General features: G+C 45.9%; 1 pseudogene; it reads right to left on the reverse strand.

Annotated features, from left to right (window-relative positions):
• On the reverse strand, window positions 14318-20304 carry LOC100514370 (annotated as a pseudogene).

Genomic DNA, 20817 nt, shown 5'->3' on the forward strand with positions numbered 1-20817 from the left:
CTATGAAGATGCAGGTTCAATCCCTGGCCTCGATGAGTGGGTTAAGGACCCAACGTTGCCATGAGCTGCAGTGTAGGCCGAATCTGGATCTGGTGAGGCCGTGGCTGTTTTGTAGGCTTGCAGCTACAGCTCTGATTTGACCCCTAGCCTGGGAACTTCCATATGTTCCAGTTGTGGCCGTAAAAAAAAAAAAAAAAAAAAAATATTCTGCAATTGGGAGAAAAGTTCCCTCCTGATGCTTTTGATGGCAAGCATGTTTGGAAAAAGGATGGTTCTTTTGATTGTCTGTTTGTTTTTCCCTCTGTGGCCAGCATGCCTTCACAGTGACTCATTTCACAGGTGTCCTGAGGCAGCTATGAGGCAACATAAGTAGCTTCCTGACTTTTGATTGTAACATGTCCTGGCCCCACCACTCTACTGAAAGTGGCCAAGGTAGAATACGCCTCCCCCCCCCCCGCCGCCGCCGCTGCCCCATCATGGGCTGCTTGGTTCCCATCTGCTGCTCTCACCTTTGCAATGCTCTCACAGGCAGCCAATTTCCTGCATTCAATCCCTTTCTGCTTGAAAGAACTAGAGCGTTTTCTGCTTCCAGTCTCTGAGCCCCGACGGGAACAGGCAAATAGCACAGATTGGGGCTTGGCAAACATTCTCTACAAGGAGCCAAGCAGTAAAGATTTTTGGCTTTAGGGGCCCTCCAGTCCTCACTGCAACTACCTAACCCTGCCATCACGTGGCAAAAGCAGCCCCAGACAACACACGAAGTGAGGCAGTTGTGTTCCAATAAAACTTTATTTATAGAAACAAGAAGCAGGCTGGGTGTGCTATAGATTGCTGATCCGCAGGAAGGAGTCAGGAGTGCTTTACATCCTGAGGTGGAAATGCTAACATTGCCCTCTTTTTTTTTTTTTCTTTTTTCTTTTTACGACCAAACCTGCATCACATGGAAATTCCCAGTCGAATTGGAGCTGCAGCTGCCAGCCTACGCCACAGCCACAGCAACACCAGATCCAAGCTGCATCTGTGACCTATGCCACAGCTTGTGACAACGCTGGGTCCTTAACCCACTGATCAAGGCCAGAGATCGAACCCACATCCTCATGGACACTATGTCAGGTTCTTAACCCACTAAGACACAACAGGAACTCCAGCCATTTCTCCTTTGTGACCAGACAGCCAGAAGGCCCCTCCTCATCTCCAAGAGCCGCTACAGCCACAGAGACATGGATATTCATTTTTATGCATCATTATGTCATAGATATAAATGGCCATTTCCTGCTGAGTGGAAACCTCCATACTGTTTGCCACAGTAGCTGGACCAATTCACCGTCCCACCAGCACTGTTCAAGTTTTCCCTTTTCTGCACATCCTCACCAACATTTGTTTTTTATGTGTGTGTTTGTTTTTTAATGGCGACACCCACAGCATATGGAAGTTCCCAGGTCAGGGATTGAATCTGCAACCTACGCCACAGGTGCAGCCATGCCAGATCCTTCAACCTACTGGGCCGGGGCCAGAGATGGAACCTGCACCTCTGCAGAGACCAGAGCCACCGCAGTCGGATACTTAACCCACCACGCCATGGCGGGAATTCCCTTATTTGTGTGCTTTTTGATGATGGCCAGTCTAACAGGTATGAGGGGACATCTCTAGTGTTGACTCACAAGTTTCTGATGCTTAGTCACATTGGGCTTCTCTTCCTGAGTCTGGAACAATGTACACACTCAAGTAACTGTCCTAACAACACAGACATGGGCAGACATTTCCCTCCCCCCAAAGAGCTCTCTTGTGTCCCCAGTTTCCATCACCCCGCTCCCAATCGGTTTTCTCTCACATAGATTAGATGTGCCTCTTCTAGAACTTTACACATGTGGAATCATAAAATAGGTACTCTTCGGGGGGGACTCGGATGTCTTTTGCTCAGAAGAAAAGTTTGAACTCAATCCATGTTTGTATGCGGAACGTCTCTCTCTGTTTTAAACCTAGCCTGAAGCAGACAACGTTGTCGTTAACTGTCTCCTTATTTATGAGGTCGTTTGAAGGCATAATGTAATGGGCTGCATGTTAATTTTCCTTGCACTCCTGCTACTGGAGGCCAAGCTCAAGGACTGGAAAGTTATTGGCCTGCACCGTCTGCATCAGAAGTTCGTGACGGGGACCTAACGTCTGTATCATCATCACGTGGCTCTATTATTTCCAAAAGCGCATGCAAGGAGCAGTGACCCCAACGCTTATTCTAATTCCTTCACTTTTTATTGCAGGGCTGAGCCAACCATAAAATAGATGGACAGAGAGAGAGAAAACAAAATCCTATATTTTACAAGCAAACGACATTATTTCGCTTCACGTCAATGTGGAAGGCTGATGAATGGTCCTGGGGTTTCTAAACTTAGGCATCTTCCCAGTTCCCAGAGATGAAGCATTGCAGAAACAATGATAAGTGTCCACAGCCCTGCCCCCATTTCATCTCCTGAATTACCCCCTATTCATTTTTCTCTCAGATGGTTTATTTAATGAGGGCTGTATTTTCAGGACTCCAGGTAGAGGTCAAACTGTTTGAAATACGTTGTCAAAGATAGAGTGGAAGTGATCTGAAATCCCGACTTCTGGGCGAATGAGGTTAGGCTCTAAGCCACAGATTTCTAAATTAACTCAGACCACAAATATTTATCAAGGCAAATATTTCCTGCATGGCAGCAATACTCTTGAGTGACACTGGGTGGCAGCATTGCACCATAGCTGCTGCCACCCTGGGTTCTGGGACCCCCTTCACAGGTGCCTCCTTCATATCCTGATGCTCCCTGTCTTCTTTCCCAACCTCCTTCACTTTGACCTGACCTTGGAGTGACCCGGTCTTCAAGATAATATCCTCTTCCTTCTCTCCTTCACTTCCTCTCTCCCAGTTCTGCTGCTTCTCAGCCCCATCCCAATGCAGCTTATTTCTGAATCTGAAGGATTAAAGATACTCTTTGACCAAGCCTAGAAGACTCGGATGACTTTTTATACAGACCCTGTATCCATCCAGTTCCTAGTCCAGCGCAAAGGAAGACTGATGTTTCTGTCAAGGACTGAACACTGAGACTCAGGTCCCAGGCTTGCATTCCTCACCTCCATCCTACTGCAGACATCCAATTACTCTGCTTGTTAATTTCCCATGGTTCACTCCACACCCATTCCAAGGAGCCCAAGACGCCTTGAGGTGTGTTGTGATGGTTGCTTCGATGTGTCAGCTTTGCTGGACTATGGTACTCAGTTGTTTGGTCGAATGCTATTCTTGATGAGCAGGTATCTTATAGACATGTTTAACAGTTACAACCAGTTGGCTTTAACTCAAGGAGATGACCCTCCCTCACGAGGGTGGGCCTCACCTAGTCAGTTGAAGACCTTACGAGTGAAAACTGAGCTTTCCCAGAGATGAAATTCTGCCTCAGAATTGTAATGTGTGGAGTTCTGGGGTGGGTCAGCGGTAAAGGATACGGCATTGTCACTTTTGTGGCTCAAGTTGCTGCTGTGGTATGAGAGGTCCCTCCCTGGCCTGGGAACTTATGTATGCTGTGGGCACAGCCAAAAAGAAAAAAAACAAACTGTAACATAGGAATCCTAAGTTTCCATCCCACTGGGCTGCTCTACAGATTTTGGTCTTTCTCTCTTTTGTATCTTATACATAATATATGTATTATACCCTAGGTCTCATATATATAATATACATAGTATGTGTGCATATATAAATATATATATGTATTATATATATATATAATGCATGTATTATATCTTATGATCCTCTGTATAATAAACATAGTATATATATGTATTCTATGTATGTGTGTTATATCCTATGTATCCCATATATAATAGACATAGTATATATAAGTACTCTACATATAATACATGTTCATGTGTATATATTAGATATCTTTTTATTTTTTTTTTTAATTTTTTTTTTTTTTTTTTGCCATTTCTTGGGCCACTCCCGCAGCATATGGAGGTTCCCAGGCTAGGGGTCGAATCGGAGCTGTAGCTGTCGGCCTACGCCAGAGCCACAGCAACGCGGGATCCGAGCCACATCTGCAATCTACACCACAGCTCACAGCAACGCCAGGGATCGAACAAGGGCACTGAGCAAGGGCAGGGATCGAACCCGCAACTTCATGGTTCCTAGTCGGATTCGTTAACCACTGTGCCACGACGCGAACTCCTAGATATCTTTTTAAACGTGTCTGGAAATCCTTAACCCACACAGGCACATTGTCACATTCCCAAGGGGAAGCCTGAGGCTTGAGGACACTCAGCCTTGAGCCATTGCCACTCTGCTTGCTTACAGCAGAACCGCCCTCGCAGTTTTGAAACAGGATGTCTCACTTAAGCACACCTGCACAGAGCAGATTCTTGCAGAAGTTTCAGATATTTTAGTATGTTGTGCATGCACTGCTAGAGACTTGATAGAAAAGTCACCTGTGCCTGGACTGCTGGTGTGTATTGTGGAAGAGGCAGCCCGTGATGGGTTAAGGCCACACTTGCTGCTGTAACAAGTGGGCCCCTGTGGCTTCTCCCAGTAGGAGGAGCAGAACCAAGGATGTCCTTGGATAGCAGGCCCAGAAGAGAAGGTGAAGGAAAGGAAGGTCCCCAGACACCCTGGCCTATTTCCCTGCCAAGAACATGATGTCAAAAGTTATCTGGGAGAAGCAGCTCATCTTGGAAGGGGAAGGGGCAATTTCAACATCTAGTCTTTTCTGCCACACCATGTTCTCAGGGCTTTCATATTTCTCTTCCTGGAAACCTTTCCTGTGACACCACAAACATCCTGCAGCAGGACGAAGCTTTCATTACTGTGTTTACTGCCCTGGGAGCCAGCTTCCCAAACAGAACAGTCCTTAAAAATCAGGTGGTGGAGCTCCTGTTGTGGCTCAGCAGATAAAGAACCCGACCAGGGTCCATGAGGATGTGCGTTTGATCCCTGGCCTCTCTCAGTGGGTTAAGGATCCAGTGTTGCCGTGAGCTGTGGTGTACATCGTGGGCTGCAGTGTAAGTCAAAGATAGGGCTCGGATCCTGACTTGCTGTGGCTGTGGTGTAGGCCAGCAGCTGTACCTCTGATTAGACCCCCTAGCCTGAGAACCTCCATATGCCGCGGGTGTGGCCCTAAAAATGAAAAAAAAAAAAAAAAAAACACAGGTAGTTACCTGAGTGTGCTGGAGTGGGGGCGGTAGTGAAGAGGGAGTGTCACCTGTTTTCTTTCTGTGCTTCTGGATTGTTTGAAACATTTACCAGCATTTCTCCAATGATTAAATGGCACCAATTTGAATAATGGGGGCAGAGGGCAACATCTTTCATCTCTTGGATCAATGCTTTGTTGACATGTTTTTGTTTTGGTTTGGATTTTTTAGGGCCACACCAGCGGCATATAGAAGTTCCCAGGATAGGGGTTGAATCAGAGCCCTAGCCTCTGGGCCTATGCCTCAGCCACAGCAACGCGGGATCCAAGCCACATCTGCAACCTACAGCACAGCTCAGGGCAACGCTGGATCTTTAACCCCTGAGCAAGGCCAGGGATCGAACCCAGGTCCTCATGGATACTAGTCAGGTTTGTTACTGCTGAGCCACAACAGGAACTCCCTGTTGATATATTTTAAATCCTGTGAAATAAATTATCCTACCAAACAAGCAAAGAATCAAATCAAGTGGGTTCTCTATTTATGGAAATGATGCTGTACTGATTTCTAGGAGCCGATGGAGTAATCACATAAAGTTATAGAGATGATCCTATTTTATGTTATTTTATTTTATTTTATATTTTATTTTTTTAGCCATGCCTGAAGCATACAGAAGTTCCCGGGGCCAGGGATCAAACCTGAGCCCCAGCAGTGATCCACGCCCCAGTAGCGATGCCAGATCCTCAACCCACTGAGCCACCAGGAAACTCCAAGATCCACGTCTTTTAAATGATGTTCAAGGAAAAATAGCCTTCATCTTCTCTTACCTCGCCCCTTGGTAACTTGTCTTCCCCATCACCCTCTTTTCCCCACCTACTTCTGTGACTCAAAGAGTCCAGATACAGCGTGAGGTTCCTGCGGCTTGTCCGCCTCATCATTCCTTCTTTCCCTCTGAAGAAAAATTATTGGCTGGTGTCCTTTTTGGGGGGAGGGGGAGGGAGCGGCATGTTGGTTTGCAGCCCATTTCTGCAAAGCCCTATTTATCTCACACAGATGCAGGAAGTTCAATTTTGATGATGTGCTTAGCTGTGAAGGAGGGTGAGGAGATGATCTTCTTCCGACAGAAAGGGAGAAAATGAAGCATTATTATCTCAAGAAAGGGATCTGATTGGGCTGTCTTTGGAAGTCAAATGCGGCTGCCAAATTCTCCGTGGATGGGAGGGCGGGGGACCGAGGGCGAGATGCTCAGACCGCAGCTTTTGCCCGGTGGCGGTGGGGGGGGCTGCCTGCTTTCTCCCCCCTCAGGAATAAATCCCAGTCAGCAGCCCGCAATGGCAGGTGCAGGGTGGGGGCTGGGCGGGCAACCCGAGGGGCACCTGGGGGTGGTGAGTGTCCTCAGCCCAGAGGCTGAATGGTGGTGGCTTAGAAACGATGCTCACGTGAGCCTGGGGTGGTGTATGGGGCCCCTGGTCCTCCCTGCATCCATCATTGTGTGATTGGTGACTCTTCCAATTTCAAATGCAGAAACCAGGAGTTCTCGTTGAGATCAGTGAGTTAAGAACCCAACATAGTGTCCGTGAGGATGCATGTTTGATCTCTGGCCTCGCTCAGTGGGTTAAGGATCCGGTGTGGCCCTGAGCAGCGGCATAGATCGAGGATGCAGCTCAGATCCGATGTTGTTGTGGCTATGGTGTAGACCACAACCGCAGCTCCAGTTCGACCCCTGGCCACGAACTGCCATATGCCGCGTATGCGGCTATAAAAAATTAATTAATTAATTTCTAAAAATGCAAAAACTTCATTTAACTGTTGGAGCGGGTTAAATGACACACATTTAAAAAGGTCAGGGACTTGAGGCGATGCTATATAAAGATGTCAGAAGCCTCTGATTCTCTCGGCTCCTGTTTCCTCTGTTGGCTTCAATCCAGGGCCAGGCCTCTTTAAATGCTGACCTGGTGGCCATGACGATGGAAAGAAAGGCTGAGTGTGCAGTGCTCATTTCTGGAGCCAAAGACTTTTCCACCTACATCACCCTGTCAGCTTGGGGCATTGCTGCCCAGAGGCAAGCCCGGGGCGCTATCTTCTCATAATCAGAGTTCCCATCATGGCTCAGTGGTAACAAACCCCACTGGTATCCATGAGGACACAGGTTCCATCCCTGGCCTCTCTCAGTGGGTCAGGGACCTGGCGTTAGGGTGAGCTGTGGTGTAGATCCCAGGTGCAGCTCAGACCTCTACTTGCTGTTACTGTGGCTGTGGTGTAGGTGAGCGGCTGCAGCTCCAATTAGACCCCTAGCCTGGGAACCTGTCTAAAAAAACTAACTAACTAAGTAAATAAATAAAATAACATGGGGTAATAATGAGGACGATGCACAATTTATCCTCTCAACTGGAACCCTTCTAAGAGGCCCATGGAACACCCTCAATAATCACACTGAGGCCACAGGGGTAAATGGGGACACCCCCCTGGGCAAATAGGGGTGATAAAGTTACCTAAGTCACTGGATTGCTGCCAAGATAGAGATCATGGTCCACAGAGAGGGCTGAGCAAACTGCGGGAATGAAGAAAGTGCTGGAAGAGGGCTTTTACAACAGTGCTATCGGGGAGTTCCCTTTGTGCCTGAGTGAGTTATAAACCTGATGAGTATTCATGACATTGTGTGTTAGATCCATGCCCCTGCTCAGTGGGTTAAGAATCTGGCGTTGCCGCAAGCTGCAGCATATGTTGAAGATGTGGCTCGGATCGGTGTTGCTGTGGCTGTGGTGTAGGCTGGCAGCTATTGCTTTGATTCGACCCCTAGCCTGGGAATTTCCATATGCTTTGGGTGTGGCTGTAAAAAGAAAAGAAAAAAAGCAAATGAAAAACAGTGTTATCAGGAACTCTGTGTTCTGAGCCTAGCAAGATTGGGGAGGGTGGGTATCAGAGAGGCTTGGTCACCTGTGAAGGTTCCCTTGGTACTGATCAGGTGGCTGATGGCACATCACCTGGGATTCTTTTTTTTTTTTTTATGGCTGCACTTGCAGCATATGGAATTTCCCAAGCGAGGGGTCAAATCAGAGCTGCAGCTAAAGGCTACACCACAGCCACAGTCACACCAGATCCAAGCTGCATGTACAACTTGCACCATAGCTCATGGCAATGCCAGATCCTTAACCCACTGAGCTACAATGGGAACTCCTGGTCTTGGATTCTTCGCACTAGAGAATTTTCAGTCCCATGGCGTCTAGAGAAATGGTGCCCCATTGAAGCTACTTGGTTTTCGGTCCCTAATTATCTCTGAAAATGGTCCCCTGTCTGACTAGGTAGTGGTCAGCCTGGGCTTTTCCCAGAGAAGTTTCTTTCTGCTGCATTTTTGCTTCTCTGCATGTGTTTGACTGTGAGGCAGATGAGTAGCTCCCACAGCGATGGCACACATTGGAGCTTGTTGACCCTACTGATGGCTCAGGACCTGGACCACTTGGGGCCTCTCTCCAGGTGAGGCTCCAGGAAAGCCACCCGCCTGCTGCTCTAGCCACTGGCACCATCACCCCATCCCAGCCCATTCTGGGACGGGGACCAGACAAAGGGAGTTTCTAGTGTTTGTCTTGCTGCCTGGGATGTGTCAGAACTTCGGGTGGGGTTTCCATAACGACCTGAGCTTACTTCCTTTACGATGCTTTTAAGAAAAAGAAATCGTTGGGTTGGTTGTTGTCAGATCATCTGCGTGGAAATAAAATCTACCTCCTTAGGTCTTCAAAAGAACAGAGCAAATGGGGCTGCTAACTTCCTGAAATGGTGACCTTAAAAGCATTTTGGGGAATTCTCTGGTGGCCCAGAAGGTTAAGGATCCCGTGTTGTCACTGCAGAGGCTCACGTCGCTGCCGTGGTGTGGTTCGGTCCCTGGCCCGGGAACTTCCACATGTCTTGGGTACAGTTAGAAAAAAAAAAAAAGCATTTTGGTCCCTGAAACAGAGGATGTTTTGAGATGCCCCCACAGTGGTCCTGTGATGTTTATCACTTGCCTGGCTAGAAGTCCCTTCCCTTCTGGGCTGCGTAATCCAGCAAGCAAAGCCCCAGCCTCTCTCGGTCACTGTTTTGCCCCCAGCATCTCCGGTGACACTTTATACACATAATAGCTTAATAAACAGCTGTGCTGTGAGTGACGGGGCAGCAGTGGCCAAACCAAGGCACAGGACCAAGTGGAAACGAGTAAATGAGAGAAGTCAGGAATAACTTGATCCTCTAGGTATCTGCCTGCCGGGCTCTGATGGGAAGAAAGAAATGGGGAGAGGGATGGATACTGGGTTGGAAACCAGAACCCTCCGCCCACCACTGGTGTCCATTTAACAAATCCCCCTGCCCACTGCCAACTGCAGGCACAGATGTAGTAGGGGGCTCTGGACAAACTCGGACTCACTCTGTGCTATTCGCATCCCCCTGGAGTGACGCATCCTATTCCCATTTTCCTGTCTTTCGTCTGATAGATAAATTAACCATGATGCGGACATGCCGTGGAATACTACTCAGCTATAAAAAGAATGTACTTCTCATATACACGACAACACCGAATTTCAAATGTATAGTGCAGGTGAAAGGTGCCAGGCTGAAAAAAAGCTACATGCTGTACAATCCCATTTATGTGACACTACAGGAAAGGCAAATGTATAGCACCTTAAAAAAAAAAAATTAGAGTTTGCCAAGAGCTGGAGAGGGATTTATTAATTTTTTCTTTTTTGGCCACCCCACAGCATATGGAATTTCTGGGCCAGGGATCAGATCCAAGCCACGGTTGTGACCCATGCCACACCTGCGGCAACACCAGATCCTTTAACCCACGGTGCTGGGCTAGGGATCAAACCTTCGTCCTGGTGCTGCAGAGACGCTACCAATCCTATTGTGCCACAGTGGAAACTCTGAGGGACTGATTTTAAAAGGGCAGCAAGAGTGAAAGTGTGAAGCTGGTGGAATTCTTATATTTCGTTTCTGGCAATTGTTATTCAACTGTGGACACTTGTCAGATTCTTAGAAGAGTACACCATAAGCATGATTTCTTCTGTCTCTCAAATTTTAAAGGAATAAAATGTAAAGATATATTAAAAATCTTTCCACTGTCTGAATTGAGAACTTTTTTTTTTTCTCACAAAGAGGAGCTTAGAGAAGAGCATGCTAAATATATTTTCCCACTGACTAAGTTCAAGAAGTGGAAGTTTGAGCCAGGGTCTCAAAACTGGGTCAAGACACAAATAAAACCACCTCTGAACAATCCATGATCTGCATTTACCTACCATTCTGTGGACACGGATGATGTATTTTTCATTGTTGTTGCCTTTCCTTGACTGTGCTTTGTATGCTATGTGTCAGCCTTACTTGTTATTCTTTCTGTACAATTTCTCCACTTGGATGTCAACTGTTCCGATGACTAATACCTTAAAACTTTAGTCATTGCAAGACAGATTCACTGGATTTTCTTCCTTTTAAGTATACAATCTGGGGGGACGAGCTTTATGGGCATAGTTACACCCAGGTGCCCACAGGTCCCGTAAGAACACGTCAACTGCCATGCAAGTCAAATTCAAGGGCGGGCAGCAAAGAGAATATTTCCAGAGAGGGGCTTACTTCCCAAAAGGGGTAACTGCTCTTAGACAGAGGGAACTGTAATGCAGACAAATATGTATATCCGTACCACTCTTTCTGTGGGTGGAGTGTTTTGCGGAGGGCTGATGAGGGCTGATAATAGTTTCCATCATCCATTCCTTCTTCTCCACAGGGGAGGGATCTGACTTCTGTGGAGCTCATCTTTTCTTCTCTCTCACTCAGTTGGTTCATGGGTACTGGGTTGAGTCAACCCCTACCCCTGTTCCAGGGTGTGTCACATGACTCAGATCTGATGGATCAGAACATCACATCCCCTCAAGGATAATGACTGGTTCAGGGATAAGCAATGCAATCAGTTAGAACCTAGGGCATAAAGTGAATTTACTTTGTTGAGGTTTTGAGGTATTTGGGGTACTACTGAGAAAGAAACACACACTCTGTACCGTTCACCACACCACACACCTCTCTCCAGACTTGACCTGGATGGCTTTGGTTGTGAGCTACTGGCTGCCATCTAGCTGCCACGTGGAACGTTGGGATGAAACCCATACGGGGACAGGAGAGCTGTGACGTGTCAAAAGATTGAGTTCTAGGGACAATGTGGGAGGGTCTGAATCATTATAGCCATTGATTTTTCAATTAACTGGCCTCTAAAGAAGTTTGAACTGTTTTCAGTCAGAGAAACTGACATCAGGCTATCAACGATTCAATGTTTTAAAAAGTGATTTATAATTCAGCTTCCATTTATTGAGCATCTGCTATGTGCAAGTGTTATCACATTGGATCCACACATTACTCATGTGTGGTGTTGTATTTTACCTTTCAGTCGGTGAAGAAATGGGAGCCAGAGAAGTCAGGTTCCTATGTATCTTCAGTGCCAATTTTCCTCCATCCAAATAGCTCTTCCATGCATATCTGCTGCATCTAGTCCCCATAAGTCATTCTTGTTTTTCTTCCATGTTGAGGTATCTTTCAGAAAATATCTCTACAGAATGAACCAAACCTGGAAGAATAAAATGTGTGGGAGGGTAGGTCATGGGAACAGAATATCCTTCAGTCATCAATTTGAACATGTCCACTTGTGCCCTGGTGGTTGTGTTGTTTCAGATGCTTATGAAATCAGCATGCAAAGGGGTCATGGTGGCCAATATTCTTCAGCCCCCCTCAGAGTCCCACGTCAAGAGACCTTCTGTGGTTGCCACGAATGTTCTGTCTCTAGACGCAGCCAGGAAAGGAACAGGAGGAAAATCATTTCTCTTATTCCTACCATTTAGTTGCCCATCACTGCCCTCCACTGGCAGAACCGAACAGGAAGTGGCTGTAAGGAGGTCCGGAAATGTAGTTTTCAGACAGTCGACCCCCTGCAATGAAGCCAAGCACAAAGATAGGAATAAGACTGAAGGTAAACAGGCAACCAGCCTAAGCTCCATCCCACCCACTTTCCTCCATGCCAACATCTTCTCATCGTTAATTCTCAGATTCAATTTTTCAGCGAGAGCTTCCTAGAACCCAGACAGGTCTTCTTATGAAATAGTCCTAAATCAGCCTGGCCTTCCCCTTCCTAACTCTCTCTCTCTCCTCATTTTGGTCTTAGTGCCTATTGGGGACTTAATTCAATGATAGAAAATGTTGTAGGGAACAGGCCAAACTCTTTCAGAGAGTTTCAGGTCAAAAAAAAAAAAAAAAAAATGACCAGAGTTCTCCTTGTGGCTCAGCAGTTAACGAACCCAACTAGAATCCATGAGGATGCAGATTTGATCCTTGGCTTGCTCAGTGGGTTAAGAATCCAGTGTTGCCATGAGCTGTGGTGTAGGTCGAAGATATGGCTTGGATCCCCCATTGCTGTGACTGTGGTGTAAGCCAGCAGCTGCATCTCCAAGTTGATCCCAAGCCTGGGAAACTCCGTATGCCGCGGGTACGGCCCTAAAAAGCAAAAAAAAAAAAAAAAAAAAAAAATTTTAATTAAAAAAATTTTAAACCACCATTTTCTTCTGACTCAGCACAGCCTCCGTTATCATTTTGTGCCAATTTTCTATCAATTCAAGGAAAGTTTTATGAAACTGACTTTCTTAACAAAATAAGAAAGTTCTCTATGAATCTTTTTGAACAAGATGATGTTGATATGCCAATATTTTAGATCCAGAGGGTTAAACGCCTATTAATAGCTATGAAACCCTTCAAAGGGAAAGAGGAAAGCAGATTAATTTAAGGTCCTACAAAAGAGTGTAGGTGTTGGGGGTACTTGTTTTCCAGGTAGGATTCTGGTACAAAGGCATTGGGTGGGGCTTTGGGGAACTAAGCGAAAGATAAAAAAGGGTGAGGTCAGAAGAATGACCTTTAGAGGATCTGATATGGCAATCTTAGGGAGATTCTATGAGGCAGGGACCCAGAATCCTTATACAACAGTCTCCTGGGAATCTGGTGGCAAAGGAGGTACAGGACAGGAGTCTGATCTGCTTGTTTTTCTACCTGTAGAGTTAAAAAGAAAACCACATTAGTTCTCTTGTGGCACAGCAGGTTAAGGATCCAGCATTGTCACAGGTGTGGCTCAGGTCTCTGCTGTGGTTTGGTGTCATCCCTGGCTCAGGAACTTGCACATATGGCAGACGTGGCCAGTAAGTGAGTAAATAAATACATGAGTAAATAAATAGAAAGAAGGAAAGAAGAAAGAAAGAAAGAGAGAGAGAAAGAAAGGAAGGAAGAAAAGAAAGAAAGGGAAAGGGGAAAGCAGATTAATTTAAGGAAAGAAAAAGAAAACCACAGAATTAAAGAACTTGAGCAATGAAAGAAGGTTTAGAAATCACTTAGTTTGGAATTCCCATTGTGGCTCAGCAGGTTAAGAACCTGACATAGTGTCTGGGAGGATATGAGTTCAACCCCTGGCCTCACTCAGTGGGTCAAGGATCTAGCATTGCCACCAGCTCCAATGTGGCTTGGAACTGGCTGTGGTGTAGGCCAGCAGCTGCAACTCTGATTTGATCCCCAGCCTGGGAATTTCCATATGCCATAGGTGCAGCCCTAAAAGGACAATTAAATAAATACATAAAAATCACCGAGTTTAATTTTTCTCAACCTCAATTGTGCCTGAGAGTCAGAAACACCAAGACTCCATTCCAGGTGACCTCTTGGAATTAAATTTTGAGGGAAGCTCTCTGGGACATTTTTTTTTTTTTCCCCGCCCATTATTTAAGAACTTTATTAATAGGTGCTTGCAGTTTGTTGCCTTTTTTTTTTTTTTTTGAAAAAAATCAAGCTGTAAACTTTTATTACAAATTAAAAATTAGGTTCTTAAAAATCTCAACTTGACCAGATATGAAACAATTTAAAAACCATTAAAGATGTATTGAGACAAACCAGGCCTTTTTTTTTTTAACACATTTGTCATTATCAAAACGAGACATGTTTAGGTAAAAATAATAAAAACCCCATGCTGCATAGATAATGCAGATAGTTCTAGTTATTTGGTCAACAGGCAAAAAGCAAGCACTTAAGATCTTCAGCTCCAATCTTTTGTTCATTTCTTATTGCTGGAATTTCCTATTCATTTCTTCTTGTTGGATGGCTAAACCAGATGATGGTAGAATTGGTAAGCCGGCATTTACTCAGCCCTGCTCTGCTCTGCCTCTGGGAGCGGACGAATTCTCAGCTGTGGATCGGGTGCTTTTGTCTCTTTTCCATCTTGTGGTTTAGGGTTTTCTGGGCATCTACACCGGTAATTGAAGTTGCGGTGGTACCCACGTGGAGGTGGCTGCTGACCCTAGGTCTCATCTCCTTGATTTTCCTTATCTTCCTCATGGCTGTCCTCTCTGGCTTGTCTTGGGCGAGGAGGGCCCCTGCGGCAGCGTGCTCTCTCGGGCAGTGTGCCCGATGCACACTCTGTCTCACTGGTCTACCTTGTTCTCCTGCACCCTGCTTGTCAGCACTCCATCCCTTCTCCCTGCACAGGAGGGTTGGAATACTGTGGTCCACGCCCATAGGCTCTCCCCATGTAGTAAGGTGGGAACCTTCACCCGCGGTAGGGCCAGCGCTGTGCCTGGCCTTCAGGACACTCTCTGATCCCTCATTCTTTTCCCCGCGCTCACTATTCTGGTAATTCTACTGGTAATTGCGTGGAGGACCCCTGCGACGTGGATAGCATCTATAATGGTTACGGTTTGCTGCATATTTACTGCCTTGCTCTGGAACTTCACCAGGGCGTGTAACATTTGCTGCCTCCGCAGGCTTTTCTCCTTCAACATCAAACTCCGCAGTCTCTCCATCTCCTACACTGCGAAGGGACTTCCTGCGGTCATTCTTCTTTATGGCAGTCTGGGGTACAAATACATCTTCCTTGGTGTCATTCCTGTTGATGAAACCATATCCCATTTCTTACATTGAACCATTATACTGTCCCCAAAACCTTCCTTGAGACGATCTCTGGGTCATTTTGATATCCATTCTCAGGGATGACTCTTGGATGGGGACAAAGAAGCAGAGACCCAGGGACGTGGTCCCTATCTTCCCTGTGAGTTTTGTCTCCAAGACACCAGATGGCCACATACCCCTTTCTGTTCCCTGGCTCCCACCTGGGTGAGGTCATGTGACTCATACCTTCCAAAGGTGATGTGGTCCATTCCAGGCCTGGCCCTTTAAAGCATGTTGCAAGCTGCTCCAGCATTGCAATTATGAACTTGGAAACCTACATGTTCCATAAGGGAGACACTAAGATCACTGAGTTACCACATGGAAACTGTGACTTGCATTTGATTCGGATGAGCAACAATGAGCATTTGTTGTGTCAAGCCACTGAATTATTTTTAAAAGAAAAATAAATCCACATTTTCCACCTTATTTTTATTTTATTTATTTTGTCTTTTCTAGGGCCACATCCAGGGCGTATGGAGGTTCCCAGGCTAGGGGTCGAATTGGAGCTGTGGCCACCGGCCTACACCATAGCCACAGCAACACGGGATCCGAGCCACATCTGTGACCTACACCACAGCTCACGGCAACGCCGGATCCTTAACCCACTGAGCGAGGCCAGGCATCGAACCTGCAACCTCATGGTTCCTAGTTGGATTCGCTAACCACTGAGCCACAATGGGAATTACCACCTTATTTTTTTTTTTTTTGAATAAATTTTATTGCTGTTCCCTTTGTGGCTCAGCGGAAACAAACCCAACCAGTATCCGTGAGGCTGAGTGTTCAGTCCCTGGCCCTGCTTCTTGTGTTAAGCGTCCAGCATTGCCATGAGCAGTGGTGTAGGTTGCAGGTTCGGCTCGGATCCACATTGCTATTGCTGTGGCTGAGTGCAGGTGGGCAGCTGAAGTTCTGATTTGATCCCTAGTCTAAGAACCTCCATATGTCGCAGGTGAGACCCTAAATTAAAAAAATAAATAAATACATTTTATTGGAGTATAGGTGACTTGCAAGGTTGTGTTAAGCCACTGAAATTTCAGGCTTATCTATTGCGGTGGCTAGCATTAATTACACTGAGATTGATATTAAGATGAGGTCTGTATTAAAGAGATCAGTATCTATGCTGGGTATCTTTTTTATGTGTGTGTGTCTTTTTTTTAGGGCCACGTCCACGGCATATAGGGGTTCCCAGGCTAGGGGCTGAATCGAAGCTGTAGCCTCTGGCCTACACCATAGCCACAGCAACACAGGATCAGAGCCACATCTGCAACCTATGCCCCAGCTCACGGCAATGCTGGATCCTTAACCCACTAAGGGAGGTCAGGGATTGAATTTGCCTCCTCAAGGATGCTAGTCAGCCATGATAGGAACTCCTAGGCTGGATATCTTTTGAAAGACTGTGGCTTGTGAAATTTGGCTTTCAACTATATGTACAAGGGTAGCTCTGGGCTGGTGCAATCACAGAGGTGTTCTCTCTGCTAAAACACCCGCTCTTGTGTTGGAAACATCGTCATTAGAACTTCACTCTGTGGGTTTCAATGATGTGTGCTGGGGAGACTTACAGATGACGTGAAGGAGCCTGTCAGAGCTTAGAAGACAGCATTGCACACTTGGACTCTGCAATTTATCACATCTGAGTTCAAATCTTCCTCTTGCCTGGCTGGCTCATCATATTTACCTTCCTCTGAACTTGTTTCCTCGTCTGACAATGTGGATGTGAACTGACTTCTTAGGATTGTTATAAGATGGAAATAAGATCAAGTCACATAATGTGCCCTCTGCAAATATTGGGTTCTTGATGTTTATTGATTTTTCTTCAATGCGACAGGGAACCAAGAGAGGCTTATCAATGTGCATCTCTGCTTACATCAGCACATTTGGATGGGGGTTCTGAGGAGACCCTGGGTTAGAGAAAGACAATCATTCAGTCATGAAACATTTATGGAGCATTATTTTTGAGCTAGGAGGAGCTAGGATTACAGACGTTGAACAAAACGAGGGTCTAGCCCAATGAGCTGACTGGCTTAGGACAACAAACAAGAGACCATCCCTGATTACACAGAATAATGAAGAGTGGGCCCCATTGTTGTGTAAATTCTTATGAAAAAATCCTTAGTTAGTGGTGCCTGTGGGGTTGAGGTGAGGTTATTTTTGAGGCCAGTTTTATCAATGTGTCCAGCCTAGGCAACCCAAAATACAGGGAGAAACTAGTAGTTTCTTTCTCTCACCATGTGCCATTCTGAGCGTCTCTTCCAGAACTGTTAAGGTGGCCTTATGGGGTTAGAGACACCCAACTCCTTTTATCTTGGCTATCTCTACACACAGATGAAGAACAAAGAGAAGATACTGCCTTTCTTAGATCAGCTTCCCTGAGGGCAAGACACTGAGCTAAAGATGTGAGTGTAGGCAGTTTCCCAGGGGTGTTCTCGAAAGTAGAACCTAGGAGGCATCGAAGGAAGCAGAAACAGGCAGAAAAGGAAATTGCTTTAGGATGAGAGAGTCCTAAGTGGATCCAGACATCTGGAGTTGGCTGGAATTGGGGAAGCAGGCTGGACTCCTGTATTTTGAGGCTGACCAGTCACTGGACGTGGGCTGGGGGTGCGATGTGGGAGAGGCAGACCCCTGAGGCTGGGAATAATTCCTAGCGGGGGAGCGGGGAGAGGTGGGGAGACTCACCTGGGAGCTTTCAGTCCAGAAAAGGAGATGGTAAAGGCCCCAGAGCATCTGTCACATACCTCTTGCTTGTAATGACAAGACCCAAAGATTGCTTATGGCTTCCTCTTGTTTACCATGGACCAGACTGTGGGATAGGATGGCCATGCCTATTTGCAAGAAGGTGAGAATAAACATTCTTTACCAGCAGAGTAGCTTTGTTCTCAGTGAAACCTTAAGAATTCTGTTGCAAACAGAAGGGGGAATATAGCTTGGGACAGCCAAGTGGATGTCAGATGGGGCTAGACAGTCAGAAGACGGAGGGACTTTATTCCAAATGGAGATCTCCATGTTTATGCAAAGGTAAAAAGGCACTGGGGAGCAGTGGCAGGGGCGGGGACAGGTGCCGCAGGGGAACTTGCCAACATTTGAACACTGAGCGCATGAACTACTGAAGAAAAAACACAGGCGGGCATCAATGTCCTGAAGCCCATTTCGGCTTCCGAGTGCTGTCTCATCAAGAACTGGCTTTGGCTTTGATGCCAGCCCTGTCACCCATCATGGCTCCAGCGGCCTGGTTGGGTTTTGCCCCGAGGTTCAGATTCAGGCTGTGTTCCACAGCATCTGAACATCCAATACTTGCAGCCAAGTAACTTGCAGCCAAGAGACAAGTGCAATCAGCTGGTGTGCCTTATGGACAATACACAGTTTGGCTAAAGCTCTCCATTCTAGAGTTTAGCTCTGGCATCTGGATTTCTCACTGGCCCCAGAATGAGATTTTTTTTTCCATCTGGGAAACCAGTGGTGGCATGGAGTAGCCAAAAGTTCAAACATCTTCCCCAGAGGAATAACTGATTTTCTCTAGCCCATGTTGCCCTGCACAGAGACCCATAAGTTCAAAGGAAAGCCACCACAATCCCCATTTTGTGGAGATGGATGCAAATACCTGCCTCATGTACGTGTGTTGTCCTGAAGAGCATGTATGTTCTCCATTTGAATCACCCCAGTGTAATGGCCTTATTGGGATTCTGGCCTTTTTTGTTTTTTATTGATTAGTAAAAGATATTTATACAGGAGAGACTTAGCCTTTTTTTCCCCCCTTTTTGGGCCACACTTGGGGCATAAGGAATTTCTCAGGCCAGGGGTCAAATCAGAGCTGCTGCTGCCAGCCCATGCCACAGCCACAGCAATATGGGATCCAAGCCATGTCTACCACCTACACCACAGCTCACAGCAACACCAGATATTTAACCCACCGAAGGAGGCAAGGGATCAAACCCACATCCTCATGGATACTAGTCGGGTTCATAACCCGCTGAGCCACAATGGTATATCCAACCTTACTTTTATATTTGTGAAATATAAATTTACCCCATTTTGTCATTTGTCATTTGATGTTGTTTGCATAAACAGTTAAATTTATCTGTCCAACCTAGAAAGGCCATTTCTCCATTAAGAATATAGAACAACTCTTCCGTAAGGTTCTCATTTATTTGTCATATGATTGGATAATATATCTTTTAAATATTATTGCTGATTTGATTATGGGGAAAATACTTTTGTTTCTGTGAAGCAGAGAAGGGAACAGAAACCTTGAATCTTGAACGGATTGAATTAAAATTCTATTCTTTTTTTTTTTTTTTTTTTTACTCTGTATCACTTTTTAATTTTTTTTTTCCTCTCTTTTTTTAGGGCCACACCCACGGCATATGGAGTTTCCCAGGCTAGGGAATGAATCGGAACCGTAGCTGCTGGCCTACGCCAGAGCCACAGCAACACCAGATCTGAGCTGCATCTGCGACCTACACCACAGCTCACGGCAATGCCAGATCCTTAACCCATTGAGTGAGGCCAGGGATCAAACCATGTCCTCATGAATACTAGTTGGACTGCTAAGCCACAACAGGAACACCTCACTTTTTAATTAAAAAAAAATTTATTGAAGTACAATTGATGTACAACATATGTTGGTGGTGACAATGATGGAGATGGAGAAGGCGATGATGATGATGACGATAGTGAAGGAAATGATGGTGATGAGGGAGATGATGGTGGTGATGGTGATGTGGAGAAGGTGATGATGGAGATGATGATAATGTTGATGAGGGAGATGATATGATGCTGATAATATGGAGAAGGTGCTGATGGAGATGATGATAGTGAAGATAAGGGAGATATTGATGGAAATGAAAAATGTGATGATGGGATAGGGATGACAAAGACGATAAGGGTGATGTGATGCACCTCAGCTCCAAGCCTTTTGCTAGTGCCTCCCTGACCATCACTAAGTCCTCCAGACACCACTCTACCTGGCTCCACAAACTCACCATAGGTCCTACAAGACAAGAGTAAATGAAGGTAATTCTGATCCCATAGACCCATCTATCCCATTGCAAATGTTCAAACACCTTCACATCCTCTGCCTCCAAAGTGAGAAAATGAAAACAGGGAATTTCTCAGTATCGCAGAAATAGTAAACAGGCCCTGTTGTTGATACCATGCTACCTTCTCCTCCTCCTCGTACCCGTCTTCCATATTCCAAGTGTCTATCTGGGTATACTAGGGTTCTTTCCATCCCTAGATCCCTGGAGTCTTCTCTTGCCTATAAAGAGGTCTTTTCTGGGCTCACTGGTGGCCACAGCCAAGAATGTCCCGGACCTGATCCCCAAAGGAGCCAGGCACCCACCAAGAACAGTGCTTACAATGGCTTCAGAACTCAGACTCTAAACTGGAACCATCCCCATGCACATGTGGGTTTTCCTTGTAGGTTTTGGGAAAAGTAGGACACTTGTACATTTCTGTGGGTTCCTGTACTTCTGTTAACACAGCGCTTTTTCATTTTATTGTTTCTAATCAGAATCAAAATGTTAAGGTCCAACAGAACTCCCAGACTCTGAGAATTGAAATGCCAGCCATGACAAATGACTCTTTGGTTCTGTGGTGTTTCCCGTGCATCTGTCAAATGCCATTATACTTGCATAATGGTTGGGAATATTCATCTTTTGGAGGAACAGTGTAATCATCCTAGCCTCTGAATTATGAAAAGTG

The sequence above is a fragment of the Sus scrofa genome, chromosome 14 (assembly GCF_000003025.6).
Source record: "Sus scrofa isolate TJ Tabasco breed Duroc chromosome 14, Sscrofa11.1, whole genome shotgun sequence".
NCBI lineage: Eukaryota > Metazoa > Chordata > Mammalia > Artiodactyla > Suidae > Sus > Sus scrofa.